We start from the raw sequence: 18,060 nt of genomic DNA on the forward strand, positions 1-18,060 counted from the left end.
TCCTGCAGTTCTCTCTGCCTACAGTAGCCATTCTTACAGTTCATTTCTCATGATCTACTTCCATATTGGATCCCCCAAAACATGTAATGTCATCTTCTTTGAACCTCACAGACGTTGGTTCTGTCCCCTTATGGCATTTTTCTAGCATGTATTGTAGTCAGTCATGGATCTATCTTTTTCCTCTTACTATACTGTAAAGCTTTCATTGGATAAAGATTTAGTCTTATTTACCATTGAGTCCCTAGGAGCAACCAGGGCAGTACACATAGCAAGTGGCCAATGAATAATTGTTTAATTGAATAGCCACATCTCAAAGCCCTCCCTTTTCCTGCTATTAGTTCATTGAGTTTCTGTAGGTATACAAATTTAATAATAACCCCCCCTCAGCTTTTAAAATGGTCATTTTCTTATGTCAGATGGCCTCTGAAGGAATCCACAGGGACAAAGATATATCAGGTATAAGGTCAGAGCTCTGTGGAGATGGAGGGGAAAACAGTTATGTTGAAAGAGCTTCTAGGGTGATGCTATATATTAAAACTGAATAATGTGCATTTTTATTTTCCGACTGTATTATAATAGTTCGAAGACTGTCTACAGTGTCAACGTTTGTCCTCATCAGGTTAACAGGTAACTGTAACAATTTCATAGGCTGGAATTTAAACTTACTTACTTACCCCCCTCACTTCTTACTTTTACTTCCCAAGGAATTTTCATTTTGTACCATTTTATTTTTATAGACAACATCTATGAATTTTCCATTTGGACCAGCAGATTGGAGAAATAAGGTGTTGAGGGATGAACAAGTCTTCTGACCCCATCTTGGAGTTTCCAGTATTGTTAGTTAAGATGTGATCAAATGGTCTCTTTCCTGAGACGATTGTTTGTAGCTATAGCGTTAACCGACAGAGAAGCTGGTTTGTGTTCAGGCCCTCTTGGCCTGTGGGCATCGCTTAGAGCAGAGTTGGTACATTCCTTGGCACCTTCCTTGCCTGAAGCTCCCCTTGGGCCTAGAAGAACGCCATCCCCTATGCCTGTGCTCTGTGCTAAGGCAGCAGTGCAGTGCACTGCAGGTAAACACTCTGCCCATCTCATAAATGCAGGCTCCATCTCCTCCTGTCTACCTTGATCTTGTCCATCTCAGCTACGGAAAATGACACTAATTCACCAAAGCTCAATTATTTCTGCCATAGCAATAAGATATGTCATTAATCAAATCGTAGGGTTATCATGAAAGGTATATTTAAATGAAGAAAAGACAGTTCACATATTACATTTGTACACATTTTTTCCTTTCAGCTATAAAGATCAAAATATCAAAGAACAATGATAATTTTTTAAAGAGAGATATTACCTCCTCTAGCCTTTGTCTGTGTTTCCTTTGTTGTTGTTTGTTGCTTGGTTGTTTTGTTTTTCTTTTTTTCCTGTTGTTGAAAGCATGAGGAAGGCATAAAATAAAGTTTTGGGACCTGTCTGTCAGGATCTCTCAGATTGCTACAGCCTGTCTTAAATATTATAAGAAGTAGTGAGACTATACGTGGTTCCATCGTCGAGAGCTTTATATTGTAAATAAATTGGCAGGGCGAGGTGGATAACTTACAGAGTGAAATTTAATGATCCTGTCCCCTCTTTTTCAAAATCAGGTATACCATCTTTTCATCTCTAGATTCTGAAATTCACAGTGATTCATTGATTGTCTTCCACAGACCAAGTACTGTTGTAGGAGCTGGAGATATCGTAGTAAACAAAACCGCATCCCTATTCTTCTGGAGCTGTCTTAGTCCGTTTGGGCTGCTATGACAAAATACCATAGACTGGGTGGCTTATAAACAACAGAAATTTATTTTTCACAGTTCTGGGTGCCAGGAAGTCCAAAATCAAGGCACCAACAGATTCGATACCTGGTAAGGGCCTGATTCCTAGTGGCAATCTTTCTGCTGTGTCTTCACATGGTGGAAGGGGCAAGAGAGCTCCCTGGGGTCTCTTTTATAAGGATCCTAATCATTTGTGAGGGTTACATCTTCACGGCCTCATCACCTCCCAAAGCCCCCTGCTTTCTAATACCATCACATTGGGCAGTAGGTTTCAACATATGAATTCTGGAGGGACACAAACATTTAGACCATAGCAGGAGCTTACATTTTGTGGGACAGAGAAGCCATCAGATACGTAGGATGGCAAAAGGATAGAAAGAGACTTGGAGGAGGACAGGTGCAATTTCATTTAGAGTACTCAAGGCAAATGTCTCTGATAAGGTGACATTTGAGCAAATTCTGAATTGAAATGAAAGAGGGAACCACGTGGGTATCTGGTGAAAGGACATTCTGGGCAGAGGGAACAGTAAATGCAGAGGCCCTGAGGTGGGACTGTGGATAGATAAGTTACATATTTAAAAATATAACAATAATAAAGAGTAGATAAATTGAACACATTCACTGTTCAAATTTCTGTATTTGGCCCTGAAACTAAAAAAAAAAAAAAACAGTTCTAGCTGCATCTCAGTTAACTTCCTAAAAATTAATTGGTTTTATAGAACAATTGGTAAAAGCGTTATATCAATCTTTAATAATTGAACTTTTACACAGCAGTATGCTGGTTAATGATCTTTGCTTTTGTTGAGGCTTTATTGAATTTTTTATGGTCATCTGTGCTCTAAGAATTACTTTCACATTTTTCTCTGTTCCTTTTAATTAAGTTAAATGAACTGTCCAAGAAAAGACCAAATATTCTTAGGACTCTTTTAGTCAAAAAAAGAAAAATATTGTTAGGACCGTCTTAAAATTGTCAATAGGTTTAAAACAGTTTCCTTTCATGTGAGCAATGCATGACTATTGACAAATTAATATATGAAATGTCTATTGTATCATTTATGAAATCAGTCTCTTGGAAATTTTGATAATTTAATCCTGATGCTTGAATTTTTTTTCAGAGCAATAAATATTGCAAAAGTTTGCAGAAAGTCATTAAATGTTAATAAAAAGCTGTATCTGATACTATATCAGGGTAAAATGCCTTTAATTTTGGCTCATTCTGGAAGTGTCGATTTAAAGACAACTATATAATGGCATCTATTCCGGTAATAAACATTTTTACACTGTTTATTAAGCTGTATGGAAATCTCTACGTCTAGTTCTTTTAACCTTTTCTTATAACCATGCTTTAATTTTTAGGGTTGATTCAAAACAAAAGTTAGAGATATATACATTTCATTTTACTTATTTTTGTTATATATTTTATTCTGTATATAGAATAAAACATTTCCAAATCTTAACTTTAATGCAACAAATGTAGTTTGCTTTTAAAAATAATGATAATACCAGTACTCAGAAGAATAAACTTCAAAATTTCAAGTGGCTTAATATGTATCAGTTAGGTAGCCTCCCAGGGGTCATGTGGTTCCGCGATTCTATGTCAAGCCATTGCCATAGTGCCAAGGTCAACAGTGGTGGAGACAATCAAACAAAGAGAGGAATGGCTTTGTTGAATATTGAGAAAATGAAAATGCATGAACAAGTTATAGTGAGGGAAGATTTAAAGAGTGCAAATCATTTGAAAAACATAATTATGCAAGGCAAGATTTTTGAAACTTTTAATTGTACAATGTACCAAAGTGTTTTTTCTCCCACTTATGTGTTTTTTTTTGTTTGTTGTTGTTTTTTTGCGGTACGCGGGCCTCTCACTGTTGTGGCCTCTCCCGTTGGGGAGCACAGGCTCCGGACGCGCAGGCTCAGTGGCCATGGCTCACGGCCCCAGCCGCTCTGCGGCATATGGGATCTTCCCGGACTGGGACACGAACCCGCGTCCCCTGCATCAGCAGGCGGACTCTCAACCACTGTGCCACCAGGGAAGTCCCCACTTATGTTTTATTAGACAAATAATCTAGCTCTCTTTGCAAAATGGTAGAAAATGAATTGTTCCCAAGGGTACCTAAGAAGGATCCGGTAGGTAGTTTTGAAGTATTATCTCCGTAGAATAAGCCAACAGTATGATTTATTACTTCGGGAAAGCTGACATTCCCTATGGCAGATGTAGCTAGAGGTAAATGTCCCTCATGCATTTCACTCAAGGACTTTGCACATTCAGCTTCCCTTCTCTCCTGTACCCTCAATTTCTCCCTCATACTAACTCTTTCCTCTTGCCTTTCAACCTGCGTTCTCATTTATTAGTCTGTGTAATAAAAGTATAGTTTATACTCATTGTTCTACTTCTTCAAGTCCCTTTCCTTCTTCAACCTTCAACCTTCTGCCAAGAAGGAGACACTCCAGAGAAAGGTTCTAAGGAAACAAACCAGGGTCTTAATGAGCAAACATGGTACATGCACTTTTAGCACTTGGCTCTTGTCTGGGCAGCATTTGACTGTGGACTGCTCATGTTAAAAGTTGCTCTTCTCCCTTAGTTATTATAGCATTATTTTCTTTCTCTTGTTTGCTCCAGCCTCTCTGGATTGCTTTCTTTCAGCTTTCTTTTTAAAGTTAATTCCTCGTCAACTTCATAAATCTGTTATATTGTTGGGTTCCACTTCTACCATCCCACCTTCCCTATTTATAAAATTCTCATGCTTTTCCGTGGTGAGTTTTTCATAACTATACCTTCTGTAATACTGTAGACATAAATGACTCCCCCGTTCCTCTCTAGACCTTTCATCTAAACATCTACCTGTTTGTTGCCCAATCCAGAATCCAGGGAGACAGCTCAGCTGTCTCTCTCACCATCCCCATCTAATCAGCTCTGAAGTCTTCTTGATCCTCCCTCCTAAAGATCTCTTGACTTGAGGTATCTTTCATCTTTCATCTCCACTGTTACCCTTGGATCTATTTACTCTGGCTTGGAATATTACTGTAAGTTTTCTAACACATATATAATTCCCCATCTTAAAATCTTTTAATGGCTACCTATACTGTTAGGAACAAGTCCCTGCTCCTTAGCAGAGCATTATATCATATTCGGCTATGTCTAGATTCTTTTCTTTAGTCTCTTTTCTTGTATTAACCTTAAGAAAATTCAGTGTATTGGTTGATCAGTTAAGAGCAAAACTTGCGAAATCAGATCACTTGACTTGAAGTTTAAATTTTATGTGAATTGCACAAGTTATGTAGCTCTTCTAAGCCTTTGCTTCCTTAGGAAAAATATGCAAATAAAAGTATTTGCTTCAAAATATTGTTGTTAAATTAATGTTTAGTAGTGTGCCTGGTACAAAAATAGGTACTCAAAAAGCTGTAGCTATTGTTAATTATTTGTGTTTTTCAGGTTGTTTCATACTATTTCAAAATTTGTGCCTTTGCATAAACCATTCCACAGTCAAGAATGCACTTTCTCATCTTCACTTTATTATCCAAGATTTGGCTCAAATATTTTCTCTTCTCTGATGCTTTCCCCAAGCTCACTCCATCGCAGCTCCTTTTCCGTACCCCGCAATGTATTGTCGTTCAGATGAAAACTTTTGTGGTATTTGAGCATCCTTCTACTATTCATTGTTATATGGGGTTCTAATTGTGGGCTTATTCCAGCTTTCATTGATGTTGTGAGCTCCTTGGGGCAGGGTTATGTCACATGCATCTCTTACTTTCCAACACTATTGCCCAGAGTCTGCTGGTACTGAGTAGATTCTCAATAAAAATTCTAAGAAAAAATGACTGATGGAATAAATTAATGAAAGGTTGGGAAAGAGACGTGTAGATGTGTGTTATATATGTATATATATAAGTTTAGCAAGAACATCTTTTCCTTGGTTTTCCATTGCAAGTGCTGCTTTGGTACATATTAAATGATTTTTTTATTTTCAAACTGCTTATGATATTTTTCTGAACGCTGAAAATGAAAGTAAATCCATTCTTCCTGACTATAAATAAGATGTAATCCTAAGTTGCAACTTTCCAGTAAAACATGCGTAAGAAGGTTTGCTAGTAATATCACTGATTTGATTAATGTGCACAGACAAGTAAAATGGTTTAGAGATTAATCAGTTTCAAAATTATTTATAAATCTTTACCTTTAATTTGTATTACATGAATATAAGTAAATAGAGAAAACTTGATTATAAACCAAATTACCTCAATGGGTTCTTCATTTAAGACCTTTCACATTTTAGTAGAAATAGTTACTCCACCACTTGTCCCACTATACCTTGTACTTGGAACTCTGAGTAATATTAGGAATTAATAATAATGATAGGATAAATGGTAGAAAACATCTGGTCAGTTCTTGTTTGTGTTTTGAAGATGGTGAATAGTTTAAAAAAAGAAAAAAGGAAGAATATAAAGAAAAGAAAGAAAACTACCTACTAATCAAATATAACAGTTTATCAGGAGACATTTTCCTGTCTCAAATAAAGTGTGTTATTGTTTGGTCTTTAAATCCTAAATGTCCAAAGAACTAAAAGATGCTGAAGAGTTAGTTCATTTAATCCTAAATCTGAAGCATTTTAAAGACAAATCAAGAGCCAGGGATATGTGCTTTCAACCAAGGGGAAACAAAACACTGTGGAAAAAGAAATTTGCTTTCAGTGGCTTTGTCATTAAACTCAGTGACTATATCTATCGAATATGCCTAAACTTGCCCTTTCCTAGCCTTTTTTTTTTTTTTTTTTTTTGAGGTATGCGGGCCTCTCACTGCTGTGGCCACTCCCTCTCCGGGGCACAGGCTCCGGACGTGCAGGCCCAGCTGCCATGGTTCAGGGGCCATGGCTCAGGGGCCCAGCCGCTCCGCAGCATGTGGGATCCTCCCGGACTTGGGCACGAACCCGTGTCCCCTGCATCGGCAGGCGGACTCCCAACCACTGCGCCACCAGGGAAGCCCCCTTCCTAGCCTTTTAATTGACTTTTGTCATAACGCGCTCAGTATGTTCAAGTATGAAAAGGTAAATCTTCTACTGAGGTTATTGCATTGGCCATTAGCTATGTACAGCTTTAAAATCTGGAAAAGACTATAGATTTTTCATCTTTTAATCTAACCAACAACAGAATGAGTGGGTTCCCTTCTTCAATCCTTATATTCCCTTCCAGAATGCTAAATTCATGCAGTTGTGAATTGATTTGAAAGGTAAATTATTACCTTGTTACATTTGCATCAATCCTGGGTTACAGTTTGTACATAAAGAAATAGGAAGAACATAATGATTCTCCATCATTAAGTGGAAGCTAAATAAGCTGCATAGTTCAGCATCTATGGGGACAGGTTTTAAGTCAGTCTGTTCGATTCATGACTGTGCAATTTCAAGTGCTTTCTGCTGTAGGACTTTGGAGGAACATATGCTTTTCTAGTTTATCTGCAAAAAACTTCCTACACAAGGGCCTTGTTCTCTACCAATGACACTCACTTACCATAAGGCATTTAGTTATAATTGGTTATCAGGAAAAGTCAATACTTTGAGAGTTAATCCTGGGGAAGGCAAAAGTAAGTCCATTGCTGCAATCCACTCTGTTACATGGAAAGAAGAGGTGCTGTCTTTAAGAATTAGTAGTAGGGCTTGATTTTCCATAAAAGTGTTTTCATCTGTGTTGTCTTTTTGTGGTAAGTTGAAAGTGTTTTGACAAGACTTGATAATCTCTACAACATTTTACAATGAATAAACTAGAGTTGACAACGTAGTATGCTGGTGGTAAAGAGCTCTGATTCTACATTCATGAATTTTCAGTGAATTCAACATTATTTTTTGACTCTCTTATGTGCCAGATGCTCATCTGAATACTGAGGATATGACAGATAAGAAAAGAGACACCAATCCTTCTTCTTATGGAACTTACATTTAATTGATCAGACAGGCAATAAACAATATAAACAAATGAACTATGTGGTATTTCAGATGGAGAAGTGCAATGAAAAAATAAAGAACCCAGGGGTCAGGGAATGCTGGTGTGAGTGTCGGGGAGAGAATTGGTTTCCATTTTCAATAGGGTGGTCAGGGAAATCCTCTTAAGACACTGAGATTTGTACAAAGACCTGAAGAAGGTAGGACAGTGAGCCATGTCCATTTCTGGGGAACAAGCATTCCCATCAGAGAGAACAGAAATCTCATCACTGTAACTTTCTGGGTGTGAAACTTGGCGCAAAGATTGGCATTTTCTAAACCTTAGTTTCCTCCCCTTTAATGTGGGGGCAACTGTAGTATGTACCTACCTCAAGGGATACTGTGAGAATTAAATAAACTATGCATTACAGATATACAATAAACACTGTATATTGTTAGGTATTATTATGCTGTTACTTGGAAATCTAGAGTTTCTCTTTCAGATCACATTATTTAAAGTCTCTACCTTTTGATTAGTGCCCTGTAGGATTCCTTGAATTAATCAGCTATAGTAGAAAACAGTCTGCTCTTTACAGTGGATGTAAATAAATGTTAAATGCTCAAATATTAGATGAGAGAGAAATTGCCCAAAGTTCTCTTTTTCCCTTTTTTAAGGTTTCATTTTACCAGTTACATATATACATAAATGCCAGACTTTTTTTCTCACCCCTATAGTCCCAGTTTCTCAGTCCTTAGAAACAACTACTCTTAATTGGCTAAAATACCCTTAAATGGCTAAAATACTCTTTTAGCCATTTCTTTTGATATTTCCTTCCATATAGTTAAGGAACATGCTTATGTTGCCACTTCTTGATTTTTCAATTTCAGACATTATCTATTAATTTCCCACTGTGATTAATGAGAACTGGGCTCCTTTATGCCATCATATATGTACACTTTTGATCCCTCCCATCTTACCAGTATCGTTACATCATACTTTTGGTCAGATAAGTATTCAGTGGTTGTATTATTGTGACTGTAAGGTGCTATTAACAGCTGCATAATGAATATCTTTCCTTTTTTGGTGTCTTTTCCCTTTAATTCATAATTGTCTTTTTTTTTGTTATCAATTTGCTTCATTTGTATACCACTTCACCCCCAGATACTCCCTTAGAAACATAGATTTCCTTGTGGTATGTTTCAACAATTCCTGTGTCCTCTCAGTTTCTTCTTGGAGATACTTCACTGGAACATTCCAACTAGCCAGTGTTTGGCCTGGCTGCTCTCTAAGTCAGCTTCAAAGCCAACCCCTGTCACCATCACCCCTGCAGAGACCCTCTTTGCTTCCACTCTTCAGCTGGATCCTGTTTCTGGAATCTCATATATTCCTTCTCCTTGTTTTATCTTCTTGTTTTAGTGCAGTAGACATCCAAGAGCTTCCTGGGAAAAGGTGCATGAGACATAGGCTTTGACACTTTTCATGTCTGAATGTCTGTTCCACTCACAATTAATAGTTGCCTGAGTATAGAATTATAGTATGGAAATTTTTTTTTAGGATTTTGGAGATATTTCTTTTTCATCTTCTAGTTTCTAGTATTGTTGTTCAAACATCTGATGCCATTCTGATTTTTTAAGAATTAAACATTTCAGGGACTTCTCTGGCAGTCCAGTGGTTAAGACTCCACATTTCCTTTGCAGGTGGCATGGGTTCAATCCCTGGTGGGGGAACCAAGATCCCACATGCCACGCAGTGCAGCCAAAAAAAAAAAAAAAGGAATTAAACATTTCATTTAATTTGAAACATTTGTGGTATTTATCCATTCATTTGCCAGTAGTTTTATTAATGGGGCAAGATCTTTTCTTTGAATATGAATCCCTGATTGAATTTCCTTGTCAGTCTCATATGAAATAAACACTCCCATAACACATCATCTATAATTTATGTCTCCTTTTTTTTTTTTTTAAGTGGAGTGAATCCTAGATTTTTCATGTTTCCTACGATCTTCTACCATTGAAGTGTCCATTCCCAATTTTTAACGTCTTTTTAAGCTACTCATAGGACTCTATAATATTTTTAGCTCTTCAGGAAGTAAATTTTTCTTTCTTCTATCATATATGTTTTCAGAGATACCTTATTAATTCTTTCAAGCAATTTTTGAGGACTTACCTTGTGCTAGGCACTATTTTGGGGGCTGGGGTTAACACTCTGAGCGAGAAGGATAAGGCCTCTTAGGGTGCATACATTCTAGTAGTGAGGGACAATGAATAAATAATGAGTAAGATGAAAATATCAGGTGATAAGAACTGTTAGGAAAATAAAATGGAGTGAAGTGATAAGCGAGTACCAGAGGGCTAATTGGATGTTCAAGAAAGACCTCTCTGAAGAGGTAATATTTAAGCTAAGGCATGAATGACAAGAACAGACCAAGTGTGGGACATTCTGGGGAGCACTTACTCCGGGAAGAGGGAACTCAGGTACAGAGAGAGGGGTGAGCTTGGTGTGTTACAGGACCTGAGAGAAGGCAGTGTGTGTGGAGTGTTGGAATAAACAGAAGACTTGAGGTTCAGAGTTATGCAGGGCCAAATGGAAGCCATGGGATTGGATTTTGTGTTTTACCACCTTGTTTTAAGAGCCTTGGGAAGTCATTGATGGATTTTGTGCTTTACTACCTTGTTTGAAGAGTAGTGGAAAGTCACTGGAGAGTCTTAAGTGGCACAGTGACATGGTCTGCTTTATAGTTTTGCAGATTCCTTTAAAATTTTTATGGAAAATGGTGGCAAGAGTAGAGAGCAGGATAATGTGTGTAGGGGAGCACCTCTTTCTTCTAGACTGAGAGGTGATGTTGGAGTTGGAGAGAAACAGGCAGATTCTGAACATTTTTCTGGAGCAAGGTTGACAAGCATATTGATGGGAAGAAGATGAGGGGCTGAGGAAGGGGTGAAGCCAGTAACGACTCCTAGGTGTTTGGCAGGAGACACTGAGTGGATGGTGGGCCCAGTTTCTGACCTTTCCTTATGTCTGTGCTTATCAAGTACAAGTGGTTCTAAACAGCGTTGCTTTACTCTTCATCATGTGCAGAGTTTAACGCTAGATAAATGTACACTGTTTACCCAGATCCTCTTTGTATTTCATGACTGATGATTTTTGCCTTTTTCCTGGTTTTAAATATTGTTTGGTTAAAATAATTTTTTGACATACAAGAGGAGGAAGAAAAAAATTGCCGCTATTATGCCTCCTGCTCCTTTTTAAATCCTTTCAAGAAAATTCTCCAAGGGAGTACATTGCTTTATTGATGCCAATTTCATTGTCAGAGAGACTGTTACATCCCAGGTTTTAGCACTGACCTGTTACGTGGCAGTCAGTACCGACTTGCTGGATACTGCCTTTTCCACCATGGAGACTGTCTAGCTGTGTATCTTGCTCAGCCTTGAGGAAAGCGATGCTTTTCTTCCCTCTTCTGATGTGGCTAACGCTTGGGCTGAATTCCTAAATCCTAGCTTATGACATGATTTTACTGTATTGTATCTTTATCTTAGAAGACTCATAAACTATTTCTAACTTTAATGATTACACTACAAACATTCCAGATAATCTGATTTATCTAAGTAATCTCTTGTCTTTGAATGCCGCACCCTGATTTCCGAAGCATGTCCACCTGTTAACAGTCCTGTCTGGGAAAGGGCATGATTAGGGGTAAATGGAGATTGTACATCATCATTACTGAATGCATTTAGCAGCCGTGTGAATTAGCAGAGTTCCTAATACAGGGCCTGAAAACGCTTATTTTGGCATGAAATGAAATAATTTATTAGAAACAAAAATATTAATGCAATTTAAAAATGTATTGCTCTAGAGACGTATTTTTTCATAAGTATTGGTTCTCATTACAATGAGATACAGCAACATTACATTGAAAAAGGTTCATAAAACTTGAGTGGGTGTATAAAAACATTTTTATTATTTCTTTTGATTTAAAAAATATGTCTACTGTGGAAAATTTTAAAAATATACAGTTTGAAGAAGAAATTAAAAACAGCTTGTAATCTCACTGCCAAAAGACAACTATTACCATTCTTGGGTAATTCTTTGATCTTTTTTTCTATACATGTATATGTGTGTATACACATTTATATAACAAATATGAAAAAAATTATGACTACACAGAGTGTTTAAGAATTTGACATCATAGTGTTTACACTTTTATATCCCACTTTTCCATATAATTATAGGTACATTGGAAAATTTGATGACTGCATTATATTTAATATACCATAATAATTTTACCTATTCCCCTATTTAGGGACATTTAGGTTGTTTCCATTATTTTTAGAAACTTGACTTGTTCTGCTATAATAAATGATGGTGAAATGAATAGTTTTATAAATATATACTTAACAGCATTTCTGATTTTTCCTTATCATAAATTCTTAAAATGAAATTATTTGGTTAAAATGTATGAACATGTTAAAGGTTCTTTTATATATTGTCAAATAACTTTCTATATGCATAAAATATAATATATTTTGTTAATTTTTGCTAATTTGGTATGTTTTAAAAATACTTATTTCAATTTGCCTTCCTTTGGTTATTGGTGAGGTTGAATATTTTATCATATACATATAAACATATGTATTTCTTCTATGAATTGCATCCATGTTTTTATCTGTGTTTCTTATTAGTGTTTTTAATTGGGATATTAATATTTAATTAATTAATTTGTAAAGTAAGTACTTACCTTTCTCAAATTTGTTTAAAAAATATTTTTTTCTAATTGAACTCTGCTTTAAAGTTTTTTTTTTTGTGCTTTTTTTAAAAAAAATATTTATTTATTTTGGCTGTGTTGGGTCTTCGTTGCTGCCTGCGGACTTTTTCTAGTTGCAGCGAGCGGGAGCTACTCTTCGTTGCAGTGCGCAGACTTCTCATTGCAGTGGCTTCTCTTGTTGCAGAGCACAGGCTCTAAGCACACAGGCTTCAGTAGTTGTGGCTCGCGGGCTCTAGAGCACAGGCTCAGTAGTTGCGGCGCACGGGCCTAGTTGCTCCGTGGCATGTGGTTCCTCCCGGACCAGGGCTCGAACCCGTGTCCCCTGCATTGGCAGGCGGATTCTTAACCACTGTGCCACCAGGGAAGCCCCTGCTTTAAATTTTGTCCAAAACATTCTTGATATAAGACATTTTAAGCTATGTATAATTAAACTTCTTTGCCTTTTTCTTTATAATTTTAACCCATATTTGAATGCTTAGGAGATTTTAAGGTGTGAACAGTATTACTTGTCTGCTATAGCTTAATTTAAAATTTTAATTCAGTTAGAATATATTTGACATAATTTGGAGATTCTAAGATAGGATTTTATTTTTTTTAATTAGCAAACTTTTCCAGCATCATTCATTGAATAATCTGACCCTTTGTGAAATTGTTGTTGTTTTTATTATTACTATCATTATTATTACCATTATTACATACCAAGGTTATATATATCCCCAGGAAATTTCAGGGCAATCTCATTAGTTATTCTGCTATTCTTTTAATTCTTTTGTATGACCACATTGTTTTAATTGTCAGTGTATACACCTACACTCTCTAGTCAGTTTTCTGATATGTTTAGCTATTCTTTGTGAATTTAGTCTACTAGATAAATGCTAAGATCGCTAATTATTTTTCTCACTGGAATTTCATTAAATTCTACTGGAAATTATTGCTGTACTCCTAGAAGTCTGCTGGCTCATATATATCTTCCACCCCAAGATATGGGATAATTCTCCATTCTTGCAAAATTATTTTTAGATTCCTCTATAAAATCATATTTTACCCATATATGTATCCCATTATTTTTTGCTAGAAAATTTTAGGTCACTTATGATATATAGCTATTTGTATTAGGACTTATCTGATTTCTCCTTTAACTAATTTTGCGTATTTATAGGAAAAACACTAATTTTTATAATTTTAATTTGGTCTAGTTTCTTATTGATTTAAATATATATATAGTTTTCATTTCTTTTTCTTGTAGTTCCAGGCATAAAAATTATCTGAAAATATCAGTAATGTTATTTTCTCATTTCCAATACTTCCTATTTCTGTTTCATGTCTGATAGCATTGGTTAAAATTTCTAGAAAGTTATCAAATAACAATGTGAAAAATATTTTTGTTTTGTTTCTGATTTTATCAAAAGTACATATTTTTTATTCTCTTTAAGTATGTTATAGGCTTAGTATTTTTAAAATACCATAATTTTTTCTTCTGTGTCTATTTTCCTAAAAAGTGTGCTTAAAATCAAGAATGCATATTAAGATTTGTTAAATGACTTTTTAGGTCCCGTTGAATTTGTCACTTTATCTTTGATCTGTTACTGTGTTATATTTGATTAGCAGATTTCTAAATATTAAATCATTCTTGCATTACTGGGATATTTCTTACCAGGTCATGGTAGCTGTTGCTTTTAATGTATTGTTGAATTTAGATTACTTGTATTTTATAAGACACGTATTCATCTATGATCAGAATTTAAATGGGCATATAGAATATATGAGAAATAGATTCCAGACCAACTGCAATACATTTTTAGTGGCAACAAGCATTCTGTGTTGAGAAATAGTATGAGGTTGCAAGTTTGGTCTGAGAGGGATAGAATGGTGGTAGGCTGTAACAGAGAATACTCTGTAGACTGAAGACTGTATTTGGCTTCTTTTTCTCCTTCATGTCTTGCCCCTCTTCTTTCTCCTCCTTTCACTCATCCTCTTCCTCCTTGTGGACCCATAATGTCCCTCTTCTATCCTTCTCCCTCACGCCTTCCCTTCCTCCCTCCAGTACACGTACATTTCCTTGCCAACCTAACAAACCATTATTCCAGATTTTATTCCAAAACAGCTTCTCTGTGGAAGCTTTTCTTGGCCTCACTAGCAGAGATAACGCTTTCTATACATTCTCCTATTGTTCCGCAACCCCCACCCTTTTATTCCCTCGCGCGGCTGAAATGGTTTGATTGGCTTATTTATTTTTCTAGAAGGCGTTGTTCTTCTCACCTTTTAACTTCAAAAGCTTTGAAAAGTGGTAGTGTATGCTATTACATGTAATTTTATTGAGAATTTATATTGAATGTATCCCCCTTCTGGGCATTGGCTTGCTTCTTGGGAACTGAGTTGAACTGTTGGTACTAGAAAGTCATTAGAGTTATGCCATCAATTCAAGATCAATGGAACTCCATATGAATAATCCAAACATTTTTTCTGAATATGTTTCATGTCTGTTGCTCAGATAGGTGCGTTGTCTGTTTATGAAACATGGTTATCTTTTAACAAGTACATAAAATCAGAGGACATAGGTAATCCAAAGTGCAGAATTTCATACTGTATCTTTCATGCTTTGTCCTGCCCCCATCTCATATTAGGGTGCAGGCTAAGTTCCTATAACGAAGAAACCCTGAGATACAGTGCTTTAAGAACATAGAAATTCTTAGTGCTCATGTAGTATTCTCTAAGGGAGTGGCCCAGGTCATTGGCACAGCTCTACTCCTTGTGGTCATTCAGAAACTTAGGTTCCTTTTGCCTTATCTCTCCACCATCACCTGATGGCAGAGTTACAGTTGGAGCATGAACACCTCAGTATTCTGAGAGTATAGGAAAAGACTGAAAAGGGGGCACATCTAGGCCCAGAAATGGCACACATCACTTCTGCTTACATTCACTTGAGGAGACCTTAGTAACTAACAAGGGAGTGCCTGCCAGGGAGACTTGACAATATAGTTGGGCAGCTGTAGCGCCCCTACTGGTGAAGGACAGTATTTGATGGTGCTCTAACAACCCCCATAGCACATATCTACCCAAAGACTGCATATTTGACAAGGACAGTTTGAGCCTCAGTCTATTTAAAGAAACCTGTAAAGATAGAAGCATGGAAAGTTTATCATTGCCTTTATTTTAGAACTACCAATTAGTTGGAACTTGCAGGAATTAAAATTAATGCTAATATACTGTATCTTGATATGCTTTTGTTGAATCACTTGGGTACAGTCAAAGGTTGAATACTGGTTTTCAGCAAGTGTAACTTGGACTATAAAGATATTTACATTAAAGTTTTTCACCTCATTTTGCATCTTCAATCCCTCTTTTAATGTAGTAAAAAGTTATCTTGGACGAATGGGATTTCCCTAAAAGCATCTAATTTAAAGTGGTATTTTTAGTTAACTTTAGTGTGAATGAAAAGAATTACCAGATATGATTCTGCAGATTTCCATCAAAGTCACATTAAGAGATAGCAGGGCTGCGAGCAAGGAAAAGGCCCAACAGGGACCTCTAATAGGCTGGGGCTGGGGATTTCATTCTAAAGAATGAGTCATAAAAATAGAAGCAAGTTTGTGTACATGAAGAATGGTTTCATCTTTTCTGACCACTGAATGGGAACCCAAGGAGGGCAGGAGAAGCAATATAGTGAGTGCAATGAAATGAGGCTGTTTACAGTGAAACCTGATGTAGTGTATCTAGTTTCATAATTTGGATTGCTCAGGAGGGAACTAGCTTGGCTTTAACTCTGTGAAGAGATATTAGGCATAGAAAATGCATTATCTTTCTTTCTTAAGGAACTGTCCTGGAGTCTGTTTTGTGTTTTTTATGCCCATTTAAAAATGTTTCCTATTTGTACATTTCATTTATAATGCTTCATGTGGTAATAAAAAAATATTGCAGTTCAAAACATGAAATCATATTAGGATAGTTCTCTAGTGACTAATGTGACAGAAATATGACACGTTTTATTCTATAAATCAGTATCATGATATACAAAAACATAGACATATTAGATTGTACATAGACTTTCTGTCATACACAAGGGAGCTGGAGTGACCAGGATACTTTTAGATATATTCTGTAGATCTTTCATAAGGTTTTGTGCTTAAATGCAATATTACTATTACTGTTATTATGATTATTCATAATATTGTTATTAAGATTTAATGTACCATATTACTAAAATAGAAGTGACCATATTTAAATTTTAGATTAGCTTTTATTTCATGAATTATATTTGAATTCATGTACAGAATGGACTAAATATGAATGCAATTTTTTTAGAACTTAAAGAGATTGTTAAAACTTTTCATGTTGCTAACATACATAATTGGTGATTTCCACCATCTGTAAGAAGTAATCTCTTCATGTTATTTAATGTTAACTCTTGGTTTGTTTTTGCATAGTAAAATATATCATTCATATGTATTTTAAAAATAAGATCATTATATATAATTATTTGGGTAAACTATGGTACAAGGCCTTCTGGGGCTTAGGCCATTAATTACAGAAGAAATCACTGCTTTGTATACAGTGTTGAAATAGATAATGTGTGTGTCATTTCCATCCTGAAAAAAGTGTTCTCTCACACTACTTTAAAATAAGGGCAATAAATTCAGTTTGGTTTTCAGGGACAATTTGTGAGTCTTTATGTAAAATGAATAGAAGTAAGTAAGTTACAGGTGCTGTCAATGAATTTGAATGCAAAATATTTTGTATATTATGCAAACTGACTTTAATAATAACACAGTGAACCTTATCTTTTAGTCAATATTCAGACCAGGTGTATGTATATGTGTATATGTTTGGGGGAACTTTTTTTTTTTTAATCGAAGTATAGCTGATTTACAATGTTGTGTTAGTTTCTGGTGTACAGCAAAGTGATTCAGTTATACGTGTGTGTGTATATATATATATATCCTTTTTTTATATATTCTTTCTCAGTATGGTTTATCATAGGATATTGAATATAGTTCTCTGTGCTATACAGTAGGAGGACCTTGTTGTTTATCCATAGCATATATAATAGCTTACATCTACTCACCCCAACCTCCCACTCTACCCCTCCCCCAACCCCCTCCCCCTTGGCAACCACCAGTCTGTTCTCCTTGTCCATGATTCTGTTTCTGTTTCATAGATAGGTTCATTTGTGTCATATTTTAGATTCCACATATAAGTGATATTGTATGGTATTTGTCTTTCACTTTCTGACTTACTTCACTTAGTATGATAATCTCTAGTTGCATCCATGTTGTTGCTAGTGGCATTATTTCATTCTTTTTTATGGCTGAGTAGTATTCCATTGTGTATGTATATATGCACCACATTTCTTTAGCCATCATCTGTTGATGGACTTTTAGATTGCTTCCATGTCTTGGCTATTGTGAACAGTGCCGCTACGAACATGGGGTGCGTGTATCTTTTTGGATTAGAGTTTTGTCTACATGTATGGGGGGATATCTTTAGAAGCTGACTTTTATGTTAACAAAAATGCAAAACACATTCCCCCAATAAAAAAGTAAGTTTCCTGTCATGTCATTGGAGTAAGTGTGTAAA

The sequence above is a fragment of the Tursiops truncatus genome, chromosome 12, assembly GCF_011762595.2.
Source record: "Tursiops truncatus isolate mTurTru1 chromosome 12, mTurTru1.mat.Y, whole genome shotgun sequence".
Lineage (NCBI taxonomy): Eukaryota > Metazoa > Chordata > Mammalia > Artiodactyla > Delphinidae > Tursiops > Tursiops truncatus.